General features: G+C 38.3%; 1 pseudogene; it reads left to right on the top strand.

The window, feature by feature from the left end:
• Window positions 1-14,533: 14,533 nt before the first annotated feature.
• Window positions 14,534-18,363, top strand: LOC127547726 (60S ribosomal protein L7a-like; annotated as a pseudogene).
• The last annotated feature ends 2,788 nt before the right edge of the window (window positions 18,364-21,151 follow it).

Raw genomic sequence — 21,151 nt, forward strand, 5'->3', positions numbered from 1 at the left:
TCAGGTTTTATTATTTGATCAGGGTTGCCTAGAATATAAGAAATTATCAGTATTTTAGAAATACTTATTGGAAAAGGCAAAAGCTAGTGACTTATTATATGTAACACTTCTAACCGCTGTGTATTTTTGGCTCATAATTTAAACCTCTAATAAGTTAACAGATGCCAGTTATTGTTTGTCCATCAGCTGTTACACACCTTTTTTTATCTTACATTGGCATTAATGATACTAATTTTTACATAATAAATAAAATTCAGTAAGAGCTAGTAAGTAATATTGGGACAAGATTTGAACTCAAGTCTTTCCAATAGCAACTCTGACACTATCCCTTACGCTAGTGGTCACAAGGTCTTATAGAGGGTGCATACACAAACTGGGAATTAAGAGCTCTAGATTCCAATCCTGAAACTCTCATTTATTAGTCACTCAATAATAATAATTAATAATAATAGCTCATATTTATTATGCATTTAAAGGCTGGCAACATGCTTCCTTCATGATCCAAATGAGATAGATGATGCAAATATTATTATCCCCATTTGACAGATGAGGAAACTGAGGGTCTGAGAACTAATGACTTACCCAGGGTCATGGTTTGTCAAAGTTAGAATCAGTTTGAACACAAGCCTCTTGACCCCAAGTCTAGTGTTCTTCCCACTGTCATGTGTCTTCTTGATCCATACTCCCTGAGTCTCTTCCTCTCTGTGACTGTTTCCTTTACTATAAAACAGGAACAAAATTAGAAATAATAGTATAGTGGAAAGTGCTGGATGTGGAGACAAAGCCAAGCTTTTGTTGTAAGGTTCCTTCCAGCTCTGAACTTAAGATCTCTGATCCTAACATTATCTTTCCCAGGGACTTTTGCATTACCACACATCTGCAGGAATTTTGTGATTTTAAGAGCAGGAATTTGAACTGAGTTTGTTTTCTAATTCCAAACTGAACATTCTTCAATACACCGTGGTGCCTTTTATTTCGTTACTATTTTATTTGTGACTGCCTCATTTTCCCTTTCTGTAGGGTTAAACTAAGTTCCCTTCTAGATCTAAACCTGTGAGTCTATGACCTCCAGCCTCACCCACCTGCCAGGGCTATTCTGGGGCCAAGGAGAAGAAAATAGACCTGAAAGCACGTCAAAAACTTTAAAAGTACCATACAAATGGGAGGTATTATCATGACCCGGGCCATAAAAGAATTCATGCAGGGTGCTGATAAATGGTGCCTCTGTTTTTTGCGTCGCCATAGTTTCCAAGTAGACGAGTAATTGCTGTTGGCAGATAAGTCCCCGGCAGTTGCCCAAACCCAGAGTATTTGGAAAAGAGCAGAACTTTGCCAAGTCCTAATGATTAAAAAGGCCCCATAAAAATAAACAAGTGTTCGATACAATTCTGCCCAATCCCCACCAGCTCTCCCTCCCACCCTGTGACTGTCATTTGCAGCTCTGTGGCTTGTTATAAAGCAATTACCCTTTAAATCCCCTTTAATCCCAGGTGATCATTTTCAGATTTAATTGTCTCTGCTCCTTTGAACATTGCCTTCCTTCAAATACAGCCAATTAACAAGGGGCTGGCAACCCCCTGATGCCTTGGGGAACAAGGAGCCCCTGGGAGGGTGGACTTTGTTCCGAGATTTCTCCAGTCAATGCAGCTCCTATCTCTTGGGGTTCAGAGCCTTTCTAAAGTGTAAGGTAAAGTGAGATAGATCCTGGAGAAGGATGGATGTCCTGTGTAACTGGCACACAAAAATTGAACTGAAACGGGGACAGAGAAAAAGAGGTCCCAAGTAAGTACAAGACTGGGAGCCTGATTGGAGATTTCAATTCCAAATAGAAGGCTTAGGAAAACTCAGATATGAGAGGGTTGCCCCCTAAAGCCCCTCAAAACTATAGAATTAATGTTCATTCAAAAAGGAAAACAAGATGTTATTTTCAAAACCCAGACGTTGGAACATAATTGAGGCAAGTTAAGCCCTTGGTGCCTTATAGAACCAGTGGAAACATAGCATCCTAGAAGCAGAAAGAACTTTGGAGGTTATGAAGTTCAAACTCTATCCAAAGCATGGATATCCTCTACAACAACACCGGTCAAACAATCCATCAACAAGACTTTATCACCTACTATGTGTCAAGCAAATAGGCTAAGAATTGTAGAAATACTGAAAAGGAAAGAAAAAGGACCTGTCTTCAAAGAAGTTACATTCTGGGGATGTTGCATATTTAATTAAGTACATGTGTAGCACTCTACCAAGATTTCTTTCTCTTACACAATTTATACATAAGGTATACAAAATAAATACAATAATTGGGGAGAGAGTGAGGAAGAAGGTAATCAGGAAAAGTCTTATGTAAAAGATGACCAATCTTTTACAATCTTTACCAATCAATTTGTGCCCATTGTCCATTCTTCTCCATGTTAAAGCTCACCTGAGCCTTAATGGAAACTAGGAATTCTAAGAGATGAGAAGGGAATACATTCTAGACAAAGGGTAAGATCACCAGAAAGACACAGAAATGGAAGAAACAGTACAAAAACCCATTTGGTTGGACAACAGAGATTATGGAGGGGAATAATAAAAATGGAAAGGTACATTGGAGCCGGTATGTGAAGATTTTGAATGCCTGACCAAGGAGTTTATTTGACCCTGAAACTGTAGGAAGCAACTTGAGTTTATTGATAGCAGAATGATATGGTCAGACCTGAGCTTTAGGAAAATCTCTCTGGCAGCTGAGTGGAAGACAGATTGGAGACAAATGGGTCAATAAAGTGGACTGTTTGAATACCTCTAGTGACTGGGAATCATCACTTCAGGTAGCAGGGATGATGACCACACCAGGAATACCTTTCTTTCCTTGCCTTTTTATTTTTGTACTTACCCAAATCTGATCTATCTTTCTCTGATAGAAAAAAAGGGCTCTGGTTTTTATTTGGGGGAGTTTTTTGTGGACTAGAGGAGAAGATATATAACTCCATAAATCCTGGTGTGCAACAGGTTAAACCTGTTCTGGACACATACCCCTCTTTCCGAATGGTACCCCTCCCTTTTCTGGAAACTTTGAGTCCTGGAACTTTCTATGCTAGAACTTTCTATACCCTGGGCAACCTCATTAATGGGTAATTTCCTGCCTATGAAATCAGAGATGAGAAAACAACCATGGGCACCTATGGCAGAAGTGTTCTGAAGCCAGGCTCCCAGGGGATGATTGCTGAATTTTCAGTGTGAGCATTTACACCTTGGAAATCAGTAAACTCCACAAATCAGGGCTTGATTTATTGTTTTGTTGACTGTCTAGACTTAAGTAAATGCTGGGAAAAAATGTTAATAATGCAGAGTAAACTAAAAAAAAGTGTCATGGGTACATTCCTCCACCCCCACACCAGCCAGTGGTTAAATCTTTACCAGTACAACCCTAACTGAGACCCTATCTCATTTATAAAAGCCCCTTCCCCTTCCTATTGCTGCCCAAGTTGTTTAGTTTCCTTGGGCTACCTTACCAATCAATCAATCAATATTTATTAAGCACCTACTGGGTGCCAAGTTCTGTGCTCAGTTCTGTAAAGAAGCTGACAATCTGAATATTGCTGGCTCCTAACCTCATTGTGGGGGAAGGATCATAAACTGCCATGTTGTGTGAGGAACTGGACTCAAGAGTTCACTAGGAAGTGATGAGAATTTGGCAGAACTTAAATGCCAAGCCTAGGGGCAGGCCTTTTGAAGACTCATCAGGGCCTTTCTTCTCATGATATGGCTCCAAGAACATCACTTGAGGTCTGGCAACTCTTCTCCTACTGACTGACAGACAGTTGTATCTTTGTGTCTCTGGAGACTGAGATCCTGGCATATTATGCCTTGCTCTGAATCCCTCTTCCTTCCTTCTCCCTGCCTTTCTCATGTCCCTCCTTGGGTGGCTCAAGGAAGGCCTTGGGCAAAATGGCATAGTGGAAAGAACACTAGCTTTTGGAATCGGAGAATCTAAGTTCAAATCTCAGCTCTGCCATTTATGAGTTACAAGGCCTTGGACAGATCATTTCTTATTCTGTAAAATGAGATTTCTGAGGCTCCTTAAACCTCTAAATCTACAATTCTATTTTCCTTTCCTTGTGAATTAGGATGTTCCCATGATAAAATGTGATTACTTTAGCATTATTATCCAGTCTGTCTCTTCTGTGAAATAACTAGGGTGGACTGGAACTCCTTCAATGATCATCTCATGTCCACCTTCTCCATTTATTTGTAATAGTGGTTGATCCCCTAAATTACCAAGATAAGGTTTTCTGATCCATGTGTTGAGTTTACAGAGTACCCCTTAATCTGAAGGGCACCTCTGGTGGGATTAAGCATTTATTCTCATCCCTTGCTAAAGGGACACAGAGGAATCCTCAGGCCACAATGATTGGGATTTATAGTTTGCATGTGATATAACAAGAGAAGCATAGATTTAGTGCTAGAAAGAATTGATTTTGGAGGTTTTAAAATCCAATCCCTTCTTTTTACAAATGAGGAAACTAAGATTTAGTAAGTGACTTAGCCAGGATTACACAATTGCTAAATCTTGAAAGCCACATTTGAAGTCAAGTACTCCTAACTCCAAGCCCAAAAGCAGAACCAACCAATCAGCACTCAAACTCAAGTCTTTAGACAGTAACTAAGTATGCTGCAGCCTGTTCATACAAGCTGGAAGGGAGGTTCTACTGCTAATTTTCAGTGTGAGCTTTAACATCTCAGAAACTGGCAAATACTATAAATCGAAGCTTCATTTACTATTTTACTAGTTGTCTAGACTTACAGTGATGGAGAAAATATTAATAATACAAATTAAATTGAAAATTGCATCTTATGCACATTTTTTTTAGCATATTCTTGCTTTTAAACCAGTACATTTTCTACTACCCTATCTTTCATGACAGACATGAAGGACTATGTCTTCTATATTCCCCATTGCCATTTCAGAGCTGGATGCATGATAAGTGTCAAAATGCGTAGCACAGAGTAGGTGTTTAATAAATACTGACTGAAAAATCAATACATGCTATGTTCACTTCTTTTTTCCAGTTTTTTTTCCCTCCCATGGTTTTTCCCTTTTGTTCTGATTTTTCTCTTCCAAATGATTCATAAAGTAATGGATAGTGAAAATAAATAATTAATGGGGGAAAGCAAATAAAAAAGAAAAATAAATAAATAATGCCTGACCTAATACAATTATAATCATTGACATAGCTGCTTTTGCATCCAAACAGACATTTACCATAACAGGTTTCTCTAATCCCTTAGTAAAGAAACACAGTTGGGAAAGTTCTCTTTGTTCTCTCATAGTTGAGTCTACAAACAATAATAATATTTCATAAGGTACTTTAGAAACTGAGGCTCAGTAATGTTAAATAACTTTTTCCTGGTCATCAACTAGTAACCACTGGAAATAGGGTTTGAATCCAGATCTCTTCCAACTCCCTTCCCAGTATGCCTTCCACCACTCCACACTAGTTTCCTACCAAATGCCTACAAAACTGGCAGATCCATAACAAAGAATTTTGGCACCCAGGACAAGTATCACAAAGTGATCCTAAAGCAAGGAAAACATTGAGTTAGAAAAGGGAGATAAAAAGAAGGGGGAAAAAAGAAAGGAAAGGAAAATGAAGAAGAGAGATCTTTATTCCAACTTATCATTTAGTAGTTACCTATATACTATCTATAAATATATATATATATATACACCTATATACTATATACATATGTGTATATATATACCTATATACATATATACATATGTGTATGTGTGTATATATATATATATATTATATTATATTTATTTATTTATTTATTTATTTATTTATTCATTCTTACTAACCAAGTGTGAAACTTTACTGTTTCTACAATGTGAAAGGTCTTCTTGTGCTGTCAGCAACTTCTAAACACAGCATTCTGAGGCAAAGCCCTAGTATCCCCCACCAAGTTATACCTCTGGTAACTAGACTTCTTAGGCATATGACTTTACATACTTAATCTCTCCCAAGGACTCAATTACTTTTATCTGTGAAATGAATGGGATTTCAATGGGCTAGAGAATCTCTAAATTCTCTTGTTGCTCTAACATTGCCGAGTTGTAACTGGGGAACACGATATGTGGAGCTCAATGAAAGAAAGAGAGAGTGTTTAGCCTAATAAATCACAGAATACCCGGAAAGGAACTGAGAGACTACATTATTCAACCCCTATCTGAACAAGTATCCCTCCACAAACCGCAGACAAGCATTTATCTAACTTTTGCTTGAAGTCTTGTTCATAACAATAGAGAATTTAACACCCACATTCAGACAGCTGTGATTATTAGGAAGTTTTTTGCTTCCATCAAAATTCTTTGTAACTCCAAAAGAAAATAAGACTTTATAAGAATAAGGCAAAGGTAGGGGATGGAGTCACATCATGTATGTCCAATAGAAAAGAAATTCAACATGATCAACTTGGTCCCAGATTTTAGCTCAACATAAGGGAAATCTTTCTAAGAAGCCGAGCTTTTTCTGCACATTCCAATCCTGCTGTCTCTTCAATTGACTTAATGCCCATCTGCTCATTACTGTCAGTGGAATGAACTGCCTTAGGAGGTAATAGGTTCTCCTTTATCAAAAGTCTTCCAAGAAGATGCTGAAAAATCAGATATTAAAGGTACAATAGGAGATTTCTTTTCAAGTTAGGATGCAGTTAGATACTCTGTGAGGTCTCTTTTTAGCTCTGAAATTCTGTGTTTCTGGGAACTGCCATTATTAGTTGATTACTATCAGGACTCATCTTAAGCAAGACATTTTCTGCACACATATGGTCTATCCCAAGCATTATTCACATCATAAAACATGAGAATTTAACTATTCTGATTTTTTAAAATGAGTTTGCTTTGCCCTAAGCCAAAAGGGGACCCACTTCTTCCATGCCTGGACATGTCAAACAAAACTGTATCGTGGCAGCAGGGGCAGATTGAGCATGGCATTGACCAGTCATCTATCATGTCAATTCATGTTTTATGTCCCATTCTCACCAGTAATTAATTCCTTCAACAAGAATTGATTGTGTCTAATGTCTACACCAGGCTGTGAAAGCTTCCACAGGAATATAAATTCCTCTGTCTTGTATTTAAAGTTGTTCCAACTTGGTCCCACTCTTCAGCCTTGTAGCACATTGCGCCCCTCCCTTTGATGGTAGTCCAGCTTACACTGGTGGTCCTGAATCCCTCAAACACAGCACTCCATCTTGCCCCCTAGCTGCCCCTTAATTAAAGAAGACACCTGTCCATTAATGTCATTTCCACTGATCTAATCATTTTCTGACACTGAACCAAAAATATGGAATGCTTCATGAATTTTCATGAATATGCTGAAATGTCCGTCTTGCAGAATTCCATTTCCTTAAAGGCTCAGCTCAAGCTCCATTATCATGAAGCATTTCTTGATCTTTCTGGCTGTTGGTATTGCCCCCATCCCAAATCACCTGTAACCACTTTGCCTCCAGCTGGATGTGGACACACTATGTTCCCCAACTAGACCATAACTCATCAAGGGCAGGAACGCATTTCTTTTGTTTTCATATTCCTAGCACTGAACCTGGCATATAGCATATGGTAATAAATACCTGTTGGTTGGTAATAATAGTAGCAGACGTTTATATAGTGCTTTCCATTTATTATCTCCATTTCATCCTCATAACAACAATGAGAGATGAGTGCTATTGTTACTCCCATTTTACAGAGGGAAAACTGAGGATCAGACAGGTTAAACATGCCTAGCTAATAATTGTCTGAGGCAGGATTTAAAACCAAGGCTTCCTGTCTCCAGGTCCAGAGTCCCACCCATTATACCATGATGCCCTCAAGAAGTAGAAGGTACAAACAGCCCTCTTAGAAGATTTAAGATAGAAAGGACCTACAACATTCTCTAGTCCAGTGGTCTCAAACTTGTCATTTATTCACTTTAATAGCCACTTTAGATCACTTTATCTAAATCTTTAAAAAGGTTCCCATTTATATAATAATATTTTAAGTTTGGCCAAATACTTCGCTCCCAACAAGCCTGCAAGATAGAAAGTTTTATTATCTCTATTTTACCACTGAGAAAACTAAAATTGAAATGACATGCCCTGGGTCACACAGCTATTAATGGTCAAAGCTGGGATTAGAAGCCAACTTTTCTGACTTCAAAGACCAAGATGCTTCCCATACTACAATCCTTTTAAAAGCTTTCTGTTCTATGGAAGGGATCTTATAAAAACTGGACTCATTTGCTTAGGGCATGGGGCAGAAGGTGATTAGACTCAAAGCCCCTGAATAGCAACTGAATTCACAGTCCCAATCAGGGTGTAACCCAAAATGGCCCCAGGGATACCCCAGGCATGAAGCTATCCATTCTGGGCAGTGAATGGAATTCACTGAAAATAGTTTTCTCTGGGAACTACCTCTCTAGCTCAGGAGTTTATTATGTAATATGGCCAAGGGTGGGGGGATTTACAAATTATTGTGCAACTTGGACACTCACCAAATTTACACTGTGTAAAGTGGCTCAAGTAGAAAAAGAGGCTGAACAAAACTTTGCCTCATTCAACAAAGTGAGCTGTTCCTCTATAAAAATAAACACGAATCAAAGGCAAGACCCTGAGAATAAGTGCACTATAATCTAAGGCATTTTTATGTAAGTGTGTGTACATATGTATACATATACGTATATGCATGAATTTAAAAGGTCAGAATAAATATTATATTTACAAATATATGCATATGTGTTTATGTATACACACATGTGTACCTGCGTGTGTGTTTTGTATCTATTCTAGTCGAAAAAGGACTTGAGATCAGGAAGAGATCAATTCCTACACTGACCCATACTTGCTGCTTACGGTCTCAAGGAATAAACTAAAACTAAAATTCAAGGATAAGTGATCAATCTGTGTCAATGAAAGAATTTTCACTGGAAGTTTCCCCAACAAGATGGAATCTCAGGTCTGGAGTGACAGAGTGTCTCAAAGTGCTTACTGCTTTAGTGGTAGTCATTTCTAGTCCCATGAAGCTTAGTGTCAATATAAAATGTTTGGTTCGATCTCGAGATATTATTCCTTTTTATGGAATGAACTTGGCTATACTATGCAGTAAACAGTCACTCAGGTATTAGGGATTCATACCCCTGGGGCGACCCCAGCCTACTGCAATCAGAATGCTAGGCAATAACTTAAGTAGACATTTGGCTATGTGGAAAGGAAATGGTTCTGGCCAGCTGTGAAAAAAACTTCCATTAGATATTTGGATATGTGATCTCACTGGGGTAGGAATTCTTTCATTAATATAGACCTAAAATCTCTCATGTCTTCTCATCCTATGGGATTTTCCCTCACATCCCTTCATAAATTCTCCTTACAAAATCTTCTGAAAATCTGATTCCTCTGGTTCCTTTTAGATCTCAAAGACACCAATATTGCTGAGGCATTTATATCTATTTCTTTGTATGCTATCCCTCCCATTAGATTGTGAGCTCCTTGAGAGCCGGAACTGAAGTTCCTTTGAGGGCAGGGACTGCTATTTTGTCTCCTTTTGTAACCCCAGCACTTAGCACAGTGCTTGGTAAATAGAAGATACTTAGGCTTAGGCTCAGAGAGCATAGTATCATTTCTCAAATATGCTCCCACCAGATTTCTTCCTTCAGTTTAACTCTTAGTGGTTCCTACTTAATGTTTTTTTTTAATTTATTCACTAAATATTTCCCAATTATATGTAAAAAAGTAATAATTATTTTTTTTTTAATTTTGAGTTCCAAATTCTATCTCTTCCTCACCCACTCCCTTTAAAAAAGCAAGCAATTTGATATGATTATCTTGCTCAAACTCTTGGACAAGATTAATTCAATTTACTACCCCTCTCAAAGCATATCACAATGTGAGTCATTTTCAATTTTTTTCATCCACTTTGTTTTTCCCACTGTTTACAGTTAAACTGATTTTTTAAAAATAATAATTGTCCCCAGAGAGCAAACGTAGAAACAATAGGTGGGAGCCATAGAGAAGCCAATGATTATTATTTTTTTTAATTCAGAGTAATTACTGTTACCCAAAAAGAAAAACGGGTTGCCTCAGCAGCTGTCAGTTCCCACTAGAGACCTTCCAGCAAAGGTTGAATGATTATTCACCTAGGATGGTAAAGAAAATTTTGTTTAGTTATGTTCAGGGCTAAATAGCCTCAAATGTCCTTTCAACTTTATATTTCCATGATTTTTTTTTGGTTATGAGCTTCATGAGGAAGCAATTTGAATCCATTGTTGGCAGTTGATGATACAAAGGAAGAGCCCTGGACTAGAAGCCAGGCAATTCAAATTCAGTCTCATATTTAGTGACTGTGTGACCCAGACTTAACTTTTATTTTTATTTATACAAGAGATTTAGACATCTTTCCTTTAAATGCCCTTCCACTTCTAGATCTATAATCCTAGTAGGTAATCTCTAAAATCTCCAACGACTCTAAAATTCTGTTACTTTCTCTGATTGTTTATATTCCCTTCCTCTCTTTGGGCCTAAATTTCCTAATCTATGAAATGAGAAACTGAAGTTAGATAATCTCCAAGGTCCCTTCCCAGTTCAAGCAGTCCACATTCTGAGATTCTACCTCCCTGTTACACAGAAGACCTAGGTTGAGGGTGTTGTTATTCTTGTCTCCAGTGTCTGAATTATAATTAGGATCTACCCTCATTTGACAAGGAAAGCCAGGCTCTAAGGTAATTATTCCAGGCAGGATTTCTGTCAGTCTCCAACATGAACGTCTATCTTGGCTGCTTACTTTTTTTTTTTAATTTACCACAGCCGTATTTATTTTAGCTCCTCACAAAGGAAATGCTAATTGTTCTCAGATGTACCCTCTAGGCCCCTTCACAAAGTGGAATTGATGGAACTGGACTCACCCTAAGGGTTTCATCCAAAAAAAAAAAAAAAAATGGGCCTGAAAAGTTGGAAGGAAATGAATAAAGTAGTCTGCGTGCTCATTAAAAGACGATTCATTTGAAGACTCCAAATTTACGTGAAAAATTATCAGCTGAAGGGAGAAACAAGAGCCAATGGGATTAAGAAGAGGAAGACAAAAAAATACAAATAAAAAGCCTTACTCTCCAAGTGTGCCAGGCAGAGATCAGCTACGCTCTCAGGATGCCCTGATCACCCACAGGGTCCTCCTGAGCAGAGGTATTCCAGAACTCCATTAGCACAAAAAGAAAGTCGAAAGAATCGCTGAAGAGAGAAAGCTTTGCTGGCACACAGACACAGAATGTCACAGTCAGACGCAAGCTCAGAGGCTGACTACCCACCAGATGTGGTCACCCAATCCACTACCTCCAAAAGGAACCTATGCTGATTGTGAAGAAGCATTTCCTTACATCAAGCCTAAAGCCTGCCTTTACCCACTTTATCTTGTATATATCTTTTTTATATGTATACTTATCCCTTCCACATCACGAGGGTTAGGGATATGGCATCCCCCATGATCTGGAAAAATCCATGTAAAATGTTTTGCCCTTCCATCATATTAGAGAAGAAGTGTGAACTACTATGGTATTGAAAGCTAAACAACAATACTATTACACAATATCATACTTAGATTTTATGCATTTCTGAGTTTCTAAACTTTTTCTGTGTCATCTGCTGGTCTTAACTCTGTCTACAGTTTCTGCAAAATTCCAAAAAAATTCCCACGTAATTTCTTATGCCTATCAATGATTTATCAAAACCACTAAAGGGAAACTGGTACTGTGGAAGGGAATCTCTGTTATTAGACTATAAATTCCTTGAAAGTGGGGACTGTCTTTTTCCCTTCTTTGTCCCCGCCCCCAACTCCAGTGCTTAGCACAGTGCCTGGTACATAGTGGGTATTTAATAATTTTTTTTGATTGATTGATTATTAACTGACTAGCTAACTTCTATCCATTTGGTCCCATCCTACCTTCTGGGGCCAAACAGAAAGAATCAAATCCCTCTTCCATATCACAACCTTTCAAACACTTGAAGATAACCATCCTGTCACTCCTAAGACTTCACCAATTTAATTATGCCTTGTTCATTCAATCAATCCTAAAAATCCTAAAAAATCCTAAAATGTAATCAGGGCTTCTCACCAATCTCTTTGCTTCCCTCTTTATCAGTGGTTTTTCTAAAATATGTTACAGTCCTATAGTCCAGTCCAAAGCATTAGAACCAGAGGTCACCTGATAATCAGAATACACAAATTACTTTGCCTAATAGGACGTCAGTTGTCTCATCTGTAGAACTGGGGTAGTAGACAATCACCAAGAATAATGGTATGACAAAAAGACCATCAACTTTGGAATCAAAGAAACTGGACTCTAACACTCATTACATGAGGTTGGATAGGTCACTTAACAAGTCCCTGAGACAGGGGTCCTCAAACTTTTTAAATAGGGGGCCAGTTCACTGTTCCTCAAGCTGTTGGAGGCCAGACTATAGTAAAAACAAAAACTTTGTTTTGTGGGCCTTTAAATAAAGAAATCTCATAGCCCTGGGGGAGGGGGATAATCGTCCTCAGCTGCCGCATCTGGCCCGCGGGCCGTAATTTTGAGGACCCCTGCCTAGGATCTCAGTTTCTTCATGTACAGAATAAGGGAACTGGTATAAATGGCTTCTGAGATCACTTCTAGCTTTCAATTTATGATGCTCCCTTCAAAGCTCTGTGCTTAGGTACCAGTGATAGAAAGAAATCAAATAATGCCTTCCATCAAGGAGTTTATAGTCTATTGAGGGATGTGACATATACATGAACTACTAAATAGAAGGCAATTTCTTTACAAGGCAGCACAGTGCCAAGGCTAGAAAAACGGGGTCTGGAGTCAGGGCACAGATGCTTCCTAGTTAGTGATTTTGAGCAAGTCACTGAACCCTGTTTTCCTCAATTTCCTCATCTGTAAAATGAGCTGGAGTAGAAAATACCAAACCCTTCCAGTGTCTTTGCTAAGAAAACACTAAATGAGTTCACAAAGCAACTGAAAAACAATTCCTACAGGAGAAAACACTAACAACTGAGGTGATAAGGAATAATCTCAAATGACCATAAAATTCCTTTCAGCCTAGACACTCTGGTCAACCAAGACAAGGAAGAAAAGCCTAATGAGTCACTCACTGAGCAAGCAACATCACTGTGTCCCGAAGCCATCCTTTTTAAAACACACATGCTCTTATGCAAATCCTAAGAGGGGAAATAACATGGATTTAGCAGTCACAGTAACTGGTATGACAAGACGTGAATCTGTTTTAAACTAACCAAATGTTTCTCTGGAAGAAGTGGCAGGGAAGCTACTGATACTGTTAATGTGACAGACAGAAGCAGCAGGAGGATTCCGAGTGAGCAAGGCACAAAGAATGTGATTGGAAAAATCAAAGAGGCTAGAGTGAAACAAAGGCATGAACTGAGAACTGCCTCATACCTCAGAGACTCTCTAGTCCAACCCCATCCATTTTACAGATGAATAAACTGAGGACCAGAGAAGAATGTTGACTTGCAGGAAATTGTGCAGAAGAATTATTTCAAAGAAAAATCTTTTTCGTCTGATTTCCAAAATGCAGTCAAAAGTCTTTTTTTAAACTCAACTGCAAAATGTAGTCAAAAGAAAAGTCTTTTTTTAATCTCAATTTCATAATGCAGTTATCATTATAGATTTAGAACTGAAAGGACCATCTATTCTAACTATTTCATTTTAAAGAGGAAAAAACAAAGACCCAAAAAGATTGAATTATCTTCCCAAGTCACATAGGTGCTCTGTCTACTGTGTGGCACTGCCTCAGTTAGTCAATAAGCATTTCTTAAGTGCCTACTGTAGGTTAGGTACTATGTTAAACTCTGAAGGTACAAAAAAGGGCAAAAGATTGATCCTTCTCTCAAGTAACTCTCAGTCTAAGGGGAAAGACAACTTGCAAACAACTGTGGACAAACAAGATATAGAAAGGACAAATTGGAAATAATCACCAGAGAATGAAGGCACAAAAATGATAGGAGATTGGAAATGCTACCTGTAGAAGATGGGATTTTAGCTGGAACATGAAAAAAGCCAGGGAATCTAGGAGGTGAAGATGAAGAGGGAAAATATTTTAGGCAGGGGCACAACAAGTAAAAATGCTCAAAGTCTAGCTGTGTGACCCTGGGCAAGTCATTTAACCCCAATTGCCTCAGCAAAAAAAGAAAAAAGAAAAAATGCTCAGAGCCTGAAAATGAGTCTCTTGTTAAAAGAATAACAAGGAAGTCAGTATCACTGTATCAGAGCTTTGGGAAGGAGGCAAGAGGTGGTAGTGAGTTAGAAATATAGGTATAAGGAGACTGGAAGGGGTAGACTATGAAAGAATAACAGATTATAAGGCTTATTGAATAGGGGAGTGACATGGTCATCCCTGAGCCTTAGGAAGATCACTTTGACAGCTAAGTAGAGAGTGGACTGATGTAAGAAGAGAATCATAGCAGAGATTAAGCAGCAGGATATTGCAATAATCTAAGCATGAGATGGTGAGGGTCTCCACTAGGGTGATGGCAATATTAGAGGAAAGAAGGGGGCATATTCAACAGATGTTTGAAGGTAAAAGGAGGGAACTAGGTGGCTCAATGAATAGAGCACTGGCCTCAGATATTTATTAGCTGTATGACCCTGGGCAAGTAATATAACCTCTATTTGCTTCAATTCACTGGAGAAGAAAATGGCGAAACATCCGTGAAAGGTATGACCCCCACAGTCATGAAGAGTACGAGGCAACTGAACAACAACAAAAATTGCTAAAATGACATAAAGCACACTGGAGTAGCAGTTAGGACTTTGGCACAAGTCCTAACCCTGTGACAAATTTCATATGTGACCTTAGACAAACAAACATTCCCCGTCTCTTTGGGTCTCCATTTCCTTAGCTGTAAGATGAAGGCTTATCAATCAGTAAATATTTATTAAGTGCCTACCATGTGCCAGGTACTGTACTAAGTGTGGAGTTACAGAAAAAGGCAAGGAACTGCCTCAAGGAACTTACATTCTGATGGAAGAAGACAACAAAAGGAAGTTAAAAAGGTTGGGGAAGGGGGAGATGAGGGGAGAAAAAAAGAGAAGGTAAATAGGAGAATTTCAGAGGAAAGCAACTGGAAGAGAAATGAATAGAGGTTAGATTAAAGCTCATTGGAGTCCTAATATAGGATTGTATGGTATGCATGAAAAACTGGTGCAGGGAAAGGCCTTCTGGCTGGAGATCTGTGTGAGCTGACATAGAACAACAGGTGGATCCTGAAAGCTCCCTGCCAAGATTTCCAGCTTAGTTCAATTCACCTTATGTGTGTATTATAAGACATCACTGAATAGTACTGAGAGAAGTTACCTTGGAGACTAGAAGACCTGAGTTCACATACTGTCTCTGATATCTACCAGATTATGACTCTAAACAAATTACTAAACTTCACATATCCCTCTCCAGCAAGTCTGGAGCTTAACTGTTGTTAGTACAGGATATTTCTTCACCAGGAGCACCTTACTCTGATTGAAATCAGTCCAGAGTACAATTAATTCAGGAGAGAAGGAAGGAGGGGAAAGAGACAGAGACAGAGACATAAACAGAAAGTCAGAGATAGAGACAGATACAGAGAGAGAGAGAGAGAGAGAGAGAGAGAGAGAGAGAGAGAGAGAGAGAGAAGGAGGAAGGGAGGGAAAGACGGAGAGAGAAAAGGAGAGGGAAGGAGAGGGAAGGAGAAGGAAGGAGAGGGAGGAAAAGAGAAAGACACAAATGTGTGTGTGTGTGTGTGTGTGTGTGTGTGTGTGTACACACACACACACACACACATACTTGGACACTGACTAGCTGTGTGACCCTGGATAAGTCCCATAAACCTGTTTATCTCAGTTTCCTCTGCTGTAAAATGAGTTGGAAAAGGAAATGGCAAACCATTCAAGTTATCTTTGCCAAGAAAATACCAAATGGAATCATAAAGAATAGGACAAGATTGAAAAAAGTAAATAAAAATATACTATAGCATATAAAGAGATATACAAACAAACACACATATTATATATATATATATATGTATATATATATATATATAATATGTGTGTGAATGTAGATACATATATATCTTTTCTGTGTGCATATATATAGGTAGGTGTGCATATACATGTCTGTATACTTATCATTGTGTGCACTATGTATACATATACATGCATGTGCCATACATGAGAAAATACAAAGACAAAAATGAGATAATCAAGAGGCCATGTGGTATAGTGGATAAAGAGGTGGGTTCAGAGAGTCAGAAGGACTTGGGTTCAAATACCACCTCTGGTCAAAACAAAGGCATGTCCTTTGGCAAATTACTTAGTCTCTCTGCCCCAGACAACCCTCCAAAACCACAGAACATTTCATTGTCATCCAGCCTTAGAAAAAGGATATTTCTTCACCTGGAATTCCATGCACAAGTCTGGATCGCTACCACACCCAATAAAAACAAAAAAATAAAGAGAGAGAGAGAGAGAGAGAGAGAGAGAGAGAGAGAGAGAGAGGTGGGGGGAAGGGAAAAAGAGAGAGAGAAAGAAAGAGAGAAAAAGAAAGAAAGAGAGAGAGCGCGAGAAAGAGAAAGAAAGAAAGAGAGAGAGCAAGAAAGAGAAAGAGAGAGAAACAGAGAGAAAGAAAGAAAGAAAGAAAGAAAGAAAGAAAGAAAGAAAGAAAGAAAGAAAGAAAGAAAGAAAGAAAGATAGAAAGAAATCCTAAAAATAGTTCCTTCTCTCAGGGAGCTTATAGTCTAATAAAAGGAAATAGTTCATGCATAAATAAGAGAATACGAAGTTGGAAAGAGGCCAGGCTCTGGAGTCTGAGGATGGATTCAAATCCTATAGCTTGAGGCAAATTACTGAAATTTTCTAAGCCTATTTCCTGAATTGTAAAATGAGGGGATCTGACTAGAGATCTCTAGTCCCTCCTCACACTAAATTTATAATGATTTAGTTTCAGGGAGCCCTAACAAATAAAGGAATGACGGAAGGATAGATAGATTAGATATATAGATAGATGATAGATAGAGATAAAGATATATGATAGTACATGACCATTGGAATGAAAGGTTTCAGCGGTGATCCTGGGGTTGGAAGAGCATTTCTGAAATGGTGAGCAGACTTTAGAAAGGAATTGGAACAGGCTGTAAGGGGGAGAAATGTGAAATCAGATTGGGAAAGATAGACAAGCCAGATTCTCAAGGGCTTTAAAAGTCAAACCGAAATCGTTATATTTAAGCTGAGGAAGCTTGTTGAACAGAGAATGAACAGAGAATTCATTTTAAGAATATTAATTTAGCATTTGTATTGGGGAGAGTGGAGAAAGACAAGTCAAGGAAATTAATTAGTAAACTACTGCAAAAATCCAGGCAAAAAGTCAATCAGGGTTTTCTGGTTCTGCCCACCAATTTGCCAAAAGGGAAGAAGGTGGCTATGGCCCCTGCTGTTTTAAAGAAGGAGGCCAAGAAAGCGGTCAGTTCTTTGAGAATAAGCCCTTCAAGAACTTTGGCGTTGGTCAGAACACCCAACCCAAGAAGAGACCTCACTCAATTTGTCAAATGGCCTCAATTCATCAGACTCCAGCATCAAAGGTCTATCCTTTATAAGTATTTGAAAGTGTCACCAGCAATTAACCCAATTTGGCCAGGCTTTGGATTGTCAGACAGCTACTCAACTACTTATATTGTCCCACAAATATAGACTTGAGACAAAGCAAGAGAAGAAGCAAAGGCTGCTGAGTTGAATTGAACAAAAAGCTGAAAGCAAAGGAGATGTCCCCACTAAGAGACCAGCTATCCTCAGAGCAAGCGTTAATACTGTTACTACTCCGGCAGAAAACAAGAAAACACAGTTGGTAATGATTGTCCATATGAGGTGGACCCCATTAAGTTAATGGTCTTCCACCTCCCAAGGTAGAAAAATGGAGGTTCATTACGGTATTATTAAAGATCAAGCCAGACTTTGTTACTTAGTTCACAGAGAGACTTATGCCTTCACACAGGTTAACCCTGAAAATAAGAAGCCCTGACTAAACTGGTAAAAGTAATCAAAACCAATTATAATGATAGATATGGTAAGAATGGAGGTTCATTACGGTATTATTAAAGATCAAGCCAGACTGTGTTACTTAGTTCACAGAGAGACTTATGCCTTCACACAGGTTAACCCTGAAAATAAGAAGCCCTGACTAAACTGGTAAAAGTAATCAAAACCAATTATAATGATAGATATGGTAAGATCTGTTGCCACTGGAATGGCAATGTTCTGGGTCCAAAAACAGTGATTTGTTTTGCCAAGCTGGAAAAAGGCAAAGGCTAAGGAACTTGTATCCAAATTGAATTAAATATGTGTTGGATTTTTCCCTATGTAAAAATAAAAATTTAAACAAATAAATAAAATATAAGTTAATATGGGTGAGAACTAGTGTAAGGGTTGAGTGAATGAAAAAAAAAAAAAAAAAAGGGATGGACACAAGAGAAGTGAAGGAGGTAAAAGCAACAAGGCCTAGCCAGATTTAACCAAATGGGGCAGAAAGGGGAATAAGCATCTATTAAGTGCCTACTACACAACAGATAATATGCTAAATGTTTTCTCATCTGAAAAAATAAAAAAAAAAAAAAAGCCTATAGCTAATGCTCCTGGTTCTATGATTGTCCATATTTCAAAGGTACTAAGTGACACAGTGGATAGAGCAGAAGCCTAGAATCAAGAAGCCTTAAATTCAACTACAGATTCAATCAATTTGTAATTGTGTGACCCCTGATCAAGTCACTTAATCTCTGTCTACCTCAGTTTCCTTGTCTGTAAAATTAGAATAATATTAGCATCTACCTTACAGGATTAATGTGAAGATAAAATAAGATGATATTTGGAAAGTATTTTGTGAACCTTAAAGTGATATGTAAATGCTAACTATTATTACTACACAGATGAAGAAACTGAATCTGAGAAAGACTAAGTACTTACTCAGAATAACTTTGCTAGGATGTGGCAGAGGCTGGACTCAAATCCTGGTCTTCCTGCTTTCAAAGTGAGTTCTCCACACCCTATATCATGCTGCCTCTCATTGTACAGTAAGAAACAATGAATGTGAGGCAACAAAACATGAGATTTGTATGAATTGATGTAGAGTGGAATAAATAGAATCATGCACAATGACAAATGTACAACAAGGTCACTAAAAGAAAAGTAAATTCAGAATATTTAAAAGACCAAGTCTCAGAGAAAAGATAATGAAATGATCGTCCTTCAGAACAGAGAAGCAAGGGACTATTAGGGCAGAGTGCTGTATATATTGTCAGACGTAGCTGAATGGTTTTGCTTAATTGAAAGTGAGAAGCTGAAAAAAAAAAAAGTCAGGTGTACTAAAAGGAGTGATAAGTCTAGAAAAGAAGGTTGGAAGTAGATTGTGAAAGGTTTTAAATGTAAAACAAAAGCTCTCCTGTTTTTATCCTGAAGGAGTTTATGGACCAGAGGAGTAATCCAATCAAATCTTCACTTTAAGAATATTGGCCCAGCCAATATGTGGCTCCTCCCTGAATCTCTGCCCTGACAATCATTGCCCCCCTCAGTTTCAGGAGTCAGTTTGGTAGGGGCAGCCACCAGCAGCATAACCTTCCTTCATACAGACTCCCCCTAAAGTAGAGCATCCTTACCACACTAGATTGGTTCCACGTTCTATTGGTTAATTTTTTTTAAGTCTTCACTAAGCCTCATCCAATAAAGAAGCCTCCCACTTTCTAGTTGTCTCTAGATACTCCACAAACAACTTTCATGTGTCTAGAGAGCAGAGTGAGCTGGCAAATGTTTAACAACCAGTTCTCTCCAAAAAAAGTGTACCCATGACACATTTTAAAGTTTAATCTGCATTGTTAACATTTCCTCCATTACTTTTTTTAAATCTAGATAATCAACAAAACAATAAATGTAGCCCAGTTTGTAGTGTTAGCCAATTTCCTGGGTGTAAATTTTCACACTGAAAATTTAACAATCTGTTCTTGAGAGCCAGTTTGAACTGGATCCCAAGACACTCTTGCAACAGCCTCCTTGATATCACATCTCCTCTTCCCTTCCTTCAAGAGAAACAGAATTAATATGTACAGTTTCCTATTCAATTCAATAAATATTTATTAAGCATTTGCTATATGCCAGCTATTGCACTAAGCATTTCCTATCACCCCCAATCCAGAGTCACCCTGATTCATTACAAGCATAGAATGATATGTTCAGGTTTGGATGAAAAGAGAAAGTGATTCTCCCTCAACTGGCTCTCATTCCAGCATAGCAAAACTTGGGAAATATAACTTATCCTGAAAAAGCTTTGTACTAGCCAAGAATACTCCCTGGGATCTAAATCTTACATTCTGCAACTTCAACTCATTATTTCTGGTTTTTCCCTCCAAAGTCAAATCAGACATTTTTAAACCTTCTTGCATGCACCAACCTTTCAAATGCTTGAAAACAGGTAGCCATCATATTCTCTCTCACCTTACAACTTCTCTTCTTCTGGCTAAACCTCACCCTACACTTCCAACTGATCCCCACAAGAAAGTTTGGGATCTTCTCACTGTTCTTCATCTCAGCACAGCACCTGGCACATTAGAAGTACTTAATAAAGACTTGTTTCCTTACTCATTTCCTTGCTTACTTCTTTCCTTCCTTTCTTCTTCTCTTCTTTCTTCTTCCTTACTTTTTCCCTTTTCCCTTCTTTCTTTCCTTCCTTTCCTCTTTTCCTTTTTTCTTTCTTCCTTCTTTACTTCTTTCTCTTATTTCCTCCTTCCTTCCTTCCTTTTTCTCTGTAAGATAGTTTAAACTCCAATTTACAATTGTCCTTCCCAAAAGTGATGTCCAGAATCAGACACAGTACTCTAGACATGGAATGATTAGGGCAGATGACAATAAGACTGCCATCTTCTTCATTCTGGGAAATAGACTTCTTTGCTCCCCTGTATCCTAGCTGAATGGTTGCTGAAATAGTCTCTTCTCTCCCTCTGTCCCATTGCCCTGTGTTACTTTTTTAAAACAGGTTACTGATTAAAAATAAGAAGAAGAAAGGTCATAGACCCCAGAGGGGATATGGCATTTGTCCAATGACCTTTAAGGGAACCCATAGGACTGACCAATTTTTCTGC

Source organism: Antechinus flavipes, chromosome 1 (genome assembly GCF_016432865.1).
Source record: "Antechinus flavipes isolate AdamAnt ecotype Samford, QLD, Australia chromosome 1, AdamAnt_v2, whole genome shotgun sequence".
NCBI lineage: Eukaryota > Metazoa > Chordata > Mammalia > Dasyuromorphia > Dasyuridae > Antechinus > Antechinus flavipes.